Raw genomic sequence first — 12450 nt, 5'->3', positions numbered from 1 at the left:
TCCATCCTTCTTTCCATTAATTATGTTCTCTTCTCTTCGCTTCGCTTCTCTTCTCTTATCTCTTTCTCGCACTGTTATTGTCATTTCCGCATTTCCCATCTTCATTCCTTTCTTCGCCTTCTCCTCCTCCTTCTCCTCTTCTATCTCCTCTTTATCAATTATCATTCTATTTTCTATTTTTCTTATTTTCCCTCTCTATACTTTCTCTGTTCTTCTATAAATTTCTTCTCTTTTCTCCTCCTTCTTTTCCTCCTCCTCTTTTTCCTCTTCCTTCTTTTCTTCCTCCTCCTCCTTCTCCATTTTATCCATCACCCTCTTGCTATTATGCTTTATTATTATATTTTCTTAAATTATATTTTCATTTTTCTATATCCAAAAATCTATATATGCTAATACACTGAGTTTTAGTCGTCTCAAGGGAAACCGAAGAAGGTGAAGAGTTAAACATTGCAAAGAGAGAGAGAGAGAGAGAGAGAGAGAGAGAGAGAGAGAGAGAGAGAGAGAGAGAGAGGAAAGGAGGGAGGGAAAGGGGAGGGTGAGAGAGGAAGAGAGAGAGAGAGAGTGAGAGAAGGGGGGGATGGGAGAGGGAGGCAGAGAAACACAAAGAACTCAAATCCTCAAAAAGTTTTACAAGGAGGTACCGTTAAAAGGTTATCGGAGATCCACACCAGTACTAACACTAATGTGTGTATCACCTCATCTAACCGTCTTTTGAAATGCTCAACTGAGGAACTGTTTACCACGTCCTTTGGCAGTCCTTTCCAAGAGTTGCGCGTCCTTTAGCAGTCCTTTCCAAGAGTTTACCACGTCCTTTGGCAGTCCTTTCCAAGAGTTTACCACGTCCTTTGGCAATCCTTTCCAAGAGTTACACGTCCTTTAGCAGTCCTTTCCAAGAGTTGCGCGTCCTTTAGCAGTCCTTTCCAAGAATTTACCACGTCCTTTGGCAGTCCTTTCCAAGAGTTTACTACGTCTTTTGGCAGTCCTTTCTAAGACTTGGACGTCCTTTAGCAGTCCTTTTCAAGAGTTGCACGTCCTTTAGCAGTCCTTTCCAAGAGTTGCACGTCTTTTAGCAGTCCTTTCCAAGGGTTTACCACATCCTTTGGCAGTCCTTTCCAAGAGTTACATGTCCTTTAGTAGTCCTTTGCAAGACTTGGACGTCCTTTAGCAGTCCTTTCCAAGACTTGGACGTCCTTTAGCAGTCCTTTCCAAGAATTTACCACGTCCTTTGGCAGTCCTTTCCAAGAGTTTACCACGTCCTTTGGCAGTCCTTTCCAAGAGTTTACCACGTCCTTTGGCAGTCCTTTCCAAGAGTTTACCACGTCCTTTGGCAGTCCTTTCCAAGAGTTGCGCGTCCTTTAGCAGTCCTTTCCATGAGTTTATCACGTCCTTTGGCAGTCCTTTCCAAGAGTTACGCGTCCTTTAGCAGTCCTTTCCAAGAGTTTACCACGTCCTTTGGCAGTCCTTTCCAAGAGTTGCAAATTTTATGGGTAAAAAAGTCACCAACATTGTCACAAGAATAAAGGGGGGGATTGAGCCTCCAACCATGATTGCGAGTGGCATTCGCGTTCAAGATGAAGAGATGTCGATAGTCAAAGTTATCAAATCCTTGAAGTATTTTGTAAACCTCTATTAATTATCCTCGTTATCTCCTGGTTTACAGAGGAAAGAGTCCCAAAGCCTTGAGAGAAAAAGAGAAAGAGAGAAAGAGAGAGGGAGAGAGAGGGGGAGAGGGAGAACATTCTATACCTTTACAATATAGGATTTTTTTTTTTTTTTTTTTTTTTTTTTACCAAAAATATTTGATTCTTCATGGCATAATCCCTCCCTCAATTATCTTTGGAATTCCTCTCTCTCTCTCTCTCTTCATTGTCTTCCATCTTCTTTCGTTTATAATTTTTATTTAATTTCTTTTCCTTTAATTATTTCTTTTACCACAGCGAGATACATTTCATCTTATCATTTTTAATTTCTACTATCTCCTATTTACCTTTTCTTCTTCCGTTTTCTTCTTCCATTTTCTTCTTTTTCGCTTTCTTCTTCTTCTTCTTCCGTTTTCTTTTTCTTTCATTTTCTTTTTTCCGTTTTCTGTTTCTTCTTCAGTTTTCTTATTATTATTATTCCGTTTTCTGCTTCCATTTTCTTCTTCGTTTCCCGTTTTCTTCTTGTTTTTTCCGTTTTCTGGCTCATCTTCCGTTTTCTTCGTTTTTTTTCCGTTTTCTGCTTCCGTTTTCTTATTATCATTATCATTCCGTTTTCTTCTTCCGTTTTCTGCTTTATATTACTCTTTCTTCTTCTTGTTCCTTTATTCTAATTTCGTCTTCATTTTGTTTACATTTTGCTTTTACCCTTCTTCCTCTCAATGTCGTTCCCGATTCTAACCTCTCTTATATTTCTCTAATTTTCAACAATTTTCTATGTTTTACTTCCTCATCTAGTTAACGTTTCTAGACGTTTAGGGGACTCAGTACATCTAGTTTCTAAAGTTCGACGACAAATCTGTTTACTTCCTTTGATGACAGATGGCACTGCGGAATCTACACTGAAAGTATGTCTGAATTTTTCTATTTATTTATTGTTATCATAATTGTTATTACAATTGTTATTATCATGCTATAATCCAAATATTATTACTAATTAGTTATTGATATTATTATTATCTTTTTTTTGGCGTTATTACCATTATCATTATTATTATTATTATTATTATTATTATCATTATTACTAATTTCATTATTATCATTATTATCAATACTATTGTTATTATTATTATTATTATTATTATTATCATTATTATTATAATTATTACCATTATTATTATTATTATTATTATTATTATCATTATCATTACTATCATTATTATAATTATAATTATTATTACTATTATTATTATTATTACTATTACTATCATCATCATTATTTATCATTATTGCCTTAATGAGAATAATACCATCTACCATCATCTAGCTGTAAATGATGGGGATAAGAACACCGTCACAGCGTTCCCCCCTGTGAGTGGACTAAGGATTTCTATATTTCCCGCAAAGAGTCGGTTACCCTTTAATAAGGGGGAAAATGACATTCGAACATAACCTTTTTTTGTTTTCTCTCTTTCTCTCTCTCTTCTCCCCTTTCTCTTTTCCACTCTTTTTTTCCTTTCTCCCCTTTCTCTTTCCCACTCCTTTTCTTTTCCTCTCTCTCTTCTCCCCTTTCTCTTTTTCTCTTTCTCCTTTTTCTCTTTTTCTCTTCTCCCGTTTCATTCTCTTTTTCACTCTTCTTCCTTTCCTCTTTCCCTCTCTTCTCCCCTTTCTCTTTTTCACTCTTTTTCATTTTTTCTCTCCCTTCTCCTCTTTCTCTTTTTCACTCTTTTTTCTTTCCTCTCTTTTTCTCTCCCTTCTATTTTTTTATCTTTTTCACTCTTCTTTCTTTCCTCTCTTTTTCTCTCCCGTCTCCTCTTTCTTTCTCTTTTTCACTTTTTTCCTTTCCTCTCTTTTTCTCTCTCAGATGAAACTCTTTCATGATTTCATTCTTGTTCTTGCCTAACTTGTCAAACCGAATTTTTCTTTATTTCATAATTATTCATTTCCTCTTCTTCTTATTCTTTCTCTTCTTCTTCTTCCTCCTCTTTTTCTTCTTCTTCCTCTCATCCTACTCTTCTTCTTTTCTTCTTCGTCCTCTTCTTCTTCCTCTCCTTCTCCTTCCTCCTCTCCTCCTTTTTCTTCCTCTTCCTCTTCTTCTTCTTCTCCTTTTTCTTCGTTCTCCTGTTCTTCTTCTTCATCTTCTCCTTGTTTTAATAAATTAGTGAACTTTTTTTTTAATAATTATGCTGTTTGTTTCCATCTATTCCTCTCTTCCCCCTTTTATCATCTTCTCTTTCATTTCTCTCTTATTTCTCCTGTTATTCCTTCTTTTCCGTAATTTCTCTCCATTTATGACATTTCTAAGTTGAACGATCATTTCTTGGTCCTTTGACATTTGTTTCTTTATGTTTCGTTCATGTCGTTGTTTTTCTCTTTTCATTTCGTTCGTTTATTTTATTTTTTCAAACTTGTTATTAATCTTTGCTTCTCGTTTTTTTTTATTATTTCGATTTCGATTTTTTTTTTCATTTCATTCATATCATAAGTTTTTTATATTATTTCGTTCCTGTTTCATTTTCCTTCGATTTCCTTTCTTTGTGTAAAGATTCACTATTGTTATTCTATTTTTATTCATATATTTCTTAATGTTCCGTTTCTTTTTAGTTTTTGTTTAGTACATGTTGAATATTTTAATTTTTAATTTTAATTTTTCAATACTTTTTTATTTTGATATAATCAATTATCATTATCATTATTATTGTTATTGTTATCGTAATTAGCATCATCATTATTACTATTATTAGTTTTTTATTATCAATTTTATTATGATAATGATTATCATTATTATTACTATTATTGTTATTATTATTATGATTATCATTATAGCATTATTACTATTATTACTATTAGCATTATTGATATTATCATTATCATTATTATCATTATTATTATTATTATTATTACTATTATTATATTATTATTATTATTATTATTATTATTATTATTATTACTATTATTATATTATTATTATTATTATTATTATTATCATCATCATCATTATTATTATAGGTATTATTATGGTTATCAATATAATTTTTACTTTTTATCATTCTGTCTTTTCTTTACGGAACACTGATACACGGACCAATGGCTTCTACCTTTCTCTACTAAACTCATAACCTCCTCCATTATCATTTCATATCCATATAATTACAATTAATCAATTATAATTAATTATAATCATTAATTAAAACAGTCTTCTTCTCCCTCACCAACACATACTCCAACACTCACATTTTTCTCCACTTTAACTACAACAATCTCATCTCCAAATCTCCCGTATATATATATATATATATATATATATATATATATATATATATATATATACCCACATATATACAAACACACACACACGCACACACATATACATGGCGTCTCAAAAATGTATACGCACTTTGAATAATTGTAAAGTAGGTGTTTACTAAAATTACTTTAATTTTCAAAATGTAATAGAATTTGCAAACATAATTTTATTGTTTTGTCACCGCCTGTTTTCAAACTGACGTCCGTTCTGGTCCAGGCACTGCTGACAAGGCAAAGCAATGAAATCGCACACATCAAGAAACGATTCCTTTGGCATTTGCTTGCTTTCACGTTTAATGGTAGCCCTCAAGTCAGGTCTCATACAGTAGACTTTGTCTTTTAGATATCCCCATTAAAGATAAATAAATAAATAAATAAATAAATAAATAAAAATAATGATAAAAAGTCTAGTGCTGTGAGGTCTGGTGAACGCGGAGGGTATTCAACGAAACCCCACCGTCCGATCCACCTGTTTGGCAAAATCTCATCGAGGAATGATCTAACTTCGCGATGGTAACGTGGGGCTGCCCCTTCTTGCTGAAAATAAAACTCCTCATCTTCAAAGTCTTCTCAAATGCTTGGCATGACAGACTTACAGCAAGTTCAAGTAAACGGGACCAGTCACAGTAGCGTCAAAAAAGAACGGTCTAATTAATCCTCTTAATGATAAGCCGCACCACACTGTAATTCCTAGTAAATTAACTTAGTGGTCTAACATACCATGTTGATTCTCAGGTCCCCAATAAGAGCAACTGTGGCGGTTAATTGAACCATTTAATTTGAATGTGGCCTCGTCACTCCACACAATCTTTGTTGGAAAGTGTGCAATTTCGATACATCGTTCCGAGTACCACTCGCAATACTGTACTCTTCAGTCTGGATCATCGTCATTAAGAGCATGGACTAATCTTGGAACATAACATTTCCAATGACATCGTTTCATAATGCGATGGACAGATGATTTTGAAACTCCTATATCGCAACTAGCTTCCCGCATTGACTCTCTTGGACTTCGCTGAAACGTTTCGACTTTCTTGAACTTCGCTGAAACGTTTCGACTTTCTTGAACTTCGCTGAAACGTTTCGACTTTCTTGAACTTCGCTGAAACGTTTCCAGTACTCTTTCTTCCTTTGTGAGGCTTGTCGATGTCCGTGGTCTTCCGAGACGCTTCTTGTGGTCGTTCTGAACACTTCCATCATCTTCAAACTTATCTCTAAATTGAGTGATGGTAACTCGCGTATATACATATGTATATACAAACAAACACACACACACACACACACACACACACACACACACACATACACGCACACAGACACACACACACACACACACTCTTATATATATATATATATATATATATATATATATATATATATATATATATATATCAACCACAATACACTTTAATTCTCAGTCATCAACATCGAGAGAGACTCAAAGGATTACAAAGGATTACAAAGGCAAAGCATGCCGACAGGAGACCTTTTGATCCATATCTAGGTCGGATGCAAAAAAAAAAAAAAAAAAAAAAAAAAAAAAAAAAAAATTAAAACTATAACAATGTAAATAACAATTAAAATACATAAATAAATGCATTGGTATAGTTGAATAACAAACAAACAGGTAAATAGTAAATGATAATAAATTGACATATAACTAATAATAAATGAAAATCAGACAGACAAATTATAACAAAACAAAAACAAATAATATAACATAAATTATAATCATTACAGCATCTTACTTAGGTATTTATCTAAATGATTCTTAAAGCTTCGAACTGAACTACATTGCACTACCTGTGCAGGAAGTTTATTCCATTCATTAACTACACGGTTGGCAAAGTTGTTTCTACCTACTTCCAAATTGAATCTATTTCCGGACAGTTTGAGACCATTGTTTCTTGTCTGATTCTCATTCAATGTGAAAATTTGGTCACTTTTGATGTTGTCAATTCCCTTTAAAATCTTAAAGACCTGTATCAAGTCACCTCTGAGTCTACGCTTTTTTAGGGAAAACAGATTCATGTGCTTAAGTCGATTTTCGTATGATTTATTTTTGATATTTGGAATCAGTTTTGTGGCTCGCCGTTGTACTTTTTCCAGTCTGTCAATGTCTTTAATGAGATTCGGTGACCATACGGAAACAGCATATTCCAAATGTGGACGAACTAACGATTTATATAGCTTGTTAATGAGTGATGGACTTTTGAAATCAAACGATCGCGCAATCAATCCCAGAATCTTATTTGCTTTCTCAGAGGCTGAAATACACTGCTTGGATGATTTGAGGTCGTTACTGATAATTACGCCGAGATCTTTTTCACTATCCACTTTTGTTAACGAATTTCCAAATAATTTGTAATCGTAATTGCTGTTATTTTTACCTATGTGCATTACCTTGCATTTACTTGTGTTAAATTTCATTAGCCACTTTTCAGACCATTGCTGTAATTGATCTAAATCTTCTTGAATATCTAATTGGTTTGAGTGATCATTTGCCACTCCGCACAGTTTTGTATCATCAGCAAATTTGGAAACAGTAGATTTTAGTCCATGGTCTATATCATTTATATATACTATGAATAGAAGTGGCCCAAGAACGGAACCCTGAGGAACTCCACTTGCAACACTTTTCCATCCAGAAGTTTTTCCATTTAAAACAACTCTCTGTTTTCGACCTTTCAACCAATTACTAGTCCAACCTAATAGGCTACCACTTATTCCATGCAAAGCTAATTTAGTAAGTAGTCTTTCGTGTGGGACGGTATCAAAAGCTTTTGCAAAGTCTAGATATATTAAATCTATATTGTTTCTTTTGTCATAATTCGAGATAACTGTGTTGTAGAATTCGAGTAAGTTAGTCACGCAAGAACGTTTCCGTCTGAAACCATGTTGGCTATCATTTATCAAACGGTTACTTTCTAAATGATATTCGATAGCATCTCTGATGATAGTTTCCATTATTTTTCCTACGATCGAAGTCAAACTAATAGGCCTATAGTTATTTGGTTTCTTTTTGTCACCTTTTTTGAATATGGGAGTAACGTTAGCTAGCTTCCATTCTATTGGGACATCTCCGGATATGATGGATTTCTTGAAAATAATTTCTAATGGAACAACAATCTCATTTTTAATTTCCTTTAAGATTCTTGGATGCCAACCGTCAGGCCCTGGTGTTTTGTTAACTTTGAGTTTGTCTATACACCTTTTAATTGTTTCTTTTGTTATATTTACCGTAGTGAGTAAGTTTACCCCAGACTTTTCACAGGTTTCAGTTTGGAATTCACTTTGAGGTGTTTCGTTTACGAATACCGAGCTAAAATAATTGTTTAAGAGATTACACATTCCTTCATTTGAATATTCAAGTTGACCGTCAGCAGATAATAGTGGACCAATGTGATTCCTAACAACCTTTTTATCTCTAATGTAACTATAGAATTCTTTGGGATTCTCTTTGGATTTATCAGCGATGTTCATTTCGTATTGTCGTTTTCTTTTTCTTATTGTCTTTTTTAAATCTCTCTGTATTGATACATAACTTTCATAGTCATTAGATGCACCCGAGCACTTATATTTCTTATAAGCCTGTCTCTTTTTAGCAATACTTTTTTCAGTTTCTTTGTCGAGCCACTTAGGGCGAGCCTGATTTGGGGGACGTCTGTCCTTAAAAGGAATGTAAGTTTGAATCATCTTAGTGAGCGTATTTTGAAATATTTCCCACATCTGATCTACAGGCCTTTCGTTTAATTTTTCCTCCCAATCTGTAAGCTGAAGCTCCTGACGTAGTTCTATGAACTGAGCTTTACTGAAATCGGGTATTTTAGAAGCACAAGTATCTATTCTAAAATTGTTTAGGAGTTTGAATCTGACTAAGTTGTGATCGCTATTTGCAACAGATTCACCGACTTCTACATCAGTTGCCATGCTTTCGCGGCTAGTGATCAATAAATCGAGTAAGTTTCCATATCAAGGAGGAAAAACATACAGAAATTGAAACGTGGCACGGACAAGGACTCGAACCCGGGCTAGCACGTGACAAGTGTTAGTGGCTTAGAATTAAAGTGTACTATATATATATACTGTATATATATGTATATGTATATATATATATATATATATATATATATATATATATATATATATATATAAACGTGCGTGTGTGTGTGTGTGTGTGTGTGTGTGTGTGTGTGTGTGTGTGTGTGTGTGTGTGTGTGTGTGTGTGTGTGTGTGTGTGTGTGTGTGTGCGTGTGTGTGTGCTTGTGTGTGTGGGTTTATTGATAACTGAACTTATAAAGTCAAGGGTTTAAGTTACGAATTCTAAAACTAATGTTGAGGAGTAGGGCGAAGAGAAGAAGTAAAGTGGGAGGAGGAGGGGGAAGAGGAGGATAAGGAAGAGGAGGAGGAAGAGGAAGAGGAGGAGGAGTAGGAGGAGGAGGAGGAGGAGGAGGAGGAGGAGGAGGAAGAACTTTGGCAATGATTCAGATATTTTTTTGAATTAATTAATTTGTTTATCTATTTTCGTTTATCTATTCATTCTTTATTAAATTATCTATTTATCTATTGGCTTATTTATATTTTTATTTATTCATCTCATTATTCATTAATTCATTCATTTGTTTGTTCATTTGATATTTTTCATTTTATTTTATTTTTAATCTATTTCCCTCCTCTTCCTTCCCTCCCTCCCTCCCTCCCTACTTCCCTTCTACTCCTCCTCTTTCCCTCCTTCCCTCCCTCCCTTTCCCACTTCCCCTTCCCTCCCTTTTCCCTTCTTAATCACCCCCTTCCCTCCCTTCCCTCCTTCCCTCCCTACTGTATTCTTCCCATTGTTCCAGAGTAGAAGAAATGCGGATTGCATTAGCATTGGTAATGGGGGAGAGCGGGAGAGAGAGGGGGAAAGGGGGGGACAGAGGGGGAGAGGGGAGAGAGGGGGAGAGGAAGAGAGAGGGGGAGAGGAAGAGAGAGGGGAAGGAAGGGGAGAGGGGGAGGGAGGGGAGAGAGGGGGAGGAAGTCGGAGAGAGGGGGAGGGAGGGGGACAGAGGGGGAGCATGGGGTAGAGAGAGAGGAAGAGAGAGAGAGGGGTAGGAAGGGGGGAGAAGGGGAGGAAGGGGGAGAGAGGGGGAGGAAGGGGAGAGAGGGGGGACAGAGGGGGAGAGAGAGGGAAGAGAGAGGAAGAGAGAGAAGGGGGAGAGGGGGAGGAAGGGGGAGAGGGGAAGGAAGGGGGAGAGAGGGGTAGGAAGGGGGATATAGGGTGGGAGCAGGGAAGGGAGAAGGAGAGTGATGGGGATGGGAGAGGGGAAGAGAGAGAGGAGGAAGAGAGAGAGAGATGAGGAAGGAGAGAGGAAGAGGAAGAGGGAAAGGAGGAGGAAGTGGAAGAGGAAGATGAGGATGGAGAGAGAGAAGAAGAAGTGGGAAAGGGGAAGGAGAGGAAGATAGAGAGAAGGAATGGGAAAGGGAAGAGAGAGGAAGGAAGAGGGAGAGGGAGAAGAGGAAGAGGGAGAGGAAGACAGAGAGGGGGAGGACCAGGAAGAGGGAGGGAGAGAGGGAGAGAGAATTGCGAAAAGGGAGGGAAAGGGAGAGGAGGGAGAGGAAGAGAGAAGGAGAGAGAGAAGAGGAGGAAAAGTAAGAGGAAGAGGAGAAGAGAGAGGGAGGGAGTGGAAAAGAGAGAGAGAAAGAGAGAGAGAGAGGGGGGGGAGAAGTGGAAAGGAAGAAATGAAAGAGATGAGGAGAGGGAGAGGGGGAGAGAGAGGAGGAGGAGGAGGAGGAGAGAGATGAAGGGGGATGGGTGGGAGGAAGGAGGAAAGGGAGACGACTGAGGAGGATGGGGAAGAGAGGAAGAGGAGGGAGAAAGGGAGGGAGAGGAGGAGGGAGAGGTGGTGGTAGAGGGAGGGAAAAAGAGGAGAGAGAGAGAGAGAGAGAGAGAGAGAGAGAGAGAGAGAGAGAGAGAGAGAGAGGGGGGGGTGAAGAATGAAAGTTCGGCGGAGATGAGAAAGGAGAGAAGTAGGATTATAAAGAGGAGAAGGAGGAGGAGGAGGAAGAGGAGGAGAAAGAGAAGGGGAGGTGGAGTGGGAGGTGGAGTAGAAGGAGAATTAGGAAGAGAAATAGGAGGAAGAGGAGGAGGAGGAAGAGGAGTGGGGTAGGAGTAGGAGGAGGAGGAGTAGTAGGAATTGAATGGAGTGGAGCAGGAAGACGAAGAGGAAGAGGAAGAGGAGGAAGAGGAGGAAGAGGAGGAAGAGGGGGAAGAGGAGGAAGAATGGCTGGAGGAAAGAGAAGAATTTTTGTCCTCGAAAAACGTGTGTGTGTGGGGGGGGTCGCTAAATTACACAAAAAAAAGAAGAAAAAGAAAAGATTCTCTATGACTTTCTCCTGGAAGGAGGAGAAGGAGGAAGAAGGAGGAAGAGGAAGGAGGAGGAAGGAGAAGAAGGAGGAAGAGGAAGGACGAGGAAGGGGAAGAAGGAGGAAGAGGAAGGACGAGGAAGGGGAAGAAGGAGGAAGAGGGAAGAGGAGGAAGGGGAAGAAGGAGGAAGAAGGAAGAGGAGGAAGGGGAAGAAGGAGGAAGAGGGAAGAGGAGGAAGGGGAAGAAGGAGGAAGAGGAAGGAGGAAAAAGAGGAAGGAGAAGGAGGAAGAGGTGATCTTTGCTTTGGGAGAAGAGGGAGGAGGAGGAAGAAGAAGGAGGAGGAAGACGAAGAAAGAAGAGGAGAGAGGAAGAACTCCTCTTCAGGAGGAAGAGGAGGTGATCTCTGGACCATAAGTGGGAGAGAAGAGGGAGGAAGAGGAGGAGGAGGAAAATGAGGAGAAAGAGGAGGAAAACGAGGAGGAAGAGGAGAAAAGTAAAAGGAGGAGGAAGAGGAAGAGGAGGAGAAACAGAAGGAGGAGGAGGAGGAGAAAGAGGAGGAGAAACAGAAGGAGGAAAAGGAAGAGGAAGAGTAGGAAGAACAGGAGGAGAAGTAGAAAGAGGAAGATGAAGAGGAGGAGGAAGAGGAGGAGGAGGAGGGGAGGAAGATGAGGAACTGGAGGAAAAGGAGGAGGAAGAGGAGGAAGGAATTTTGCTTACAGGAAGAGAAGGGGAAACGGAGGGAGGAAAGTGGAGGAAGAGTGGGAAGGGGGAGAGGGGAGAAGGGGGGAAGGGGTGAGGGAGGGAGGGAAGAGGGGGAAAAGAGAAACAGGGAAGAGTGGAAAGGGGGAGGAGGGGGGAGTGTTAATGACTCCAAACGAGAAGTAGCCGGAGACAATGGAGGAGTCCAACAGGAGGAGGAGGAGGAGGAGGAGGAGGAGTAGGAGATGGGAGGAGGTGGGAGGAGGGAGGAGAATAAAGGTGAAAATGAGAATAGGTTAGGGAAGCGAATGTAGGGCAGTGTGTGTGTGCGTGTGTGTGCGTGCGTGTGTGTGTGTGTGTGTGTGTGTGTGTGTGTGTGTGTGTGTGTGTGTGTGTGTGTGTGTGTGTGTGTGTGTCTGAGTGAGAGAGAGAGAGAGAGAGAGAGAGAGAGAGAGAGAGAGAGAG

The sequence above is a fragment of the Oratosquilla oratoria genome, chromosome 30 (assembly GCF_046742065.1).
Source record: "Oratosquilla oratoria isolate Oo_2021 chromosome 30, ASM4674206v1, whole genome shotgun sequence".
Lineage (NCBI taxonomy): Eukaryota > Metazoa > Arthropoda > Malacostraca > Stomatopoda > Squillidae > Oratosquilla > Oratosquilla oratoria.
The sequence above is the reverse complement of the archived record's forward strand: the minus strand, read 5'-3'. Positions refer to the sequence as shown.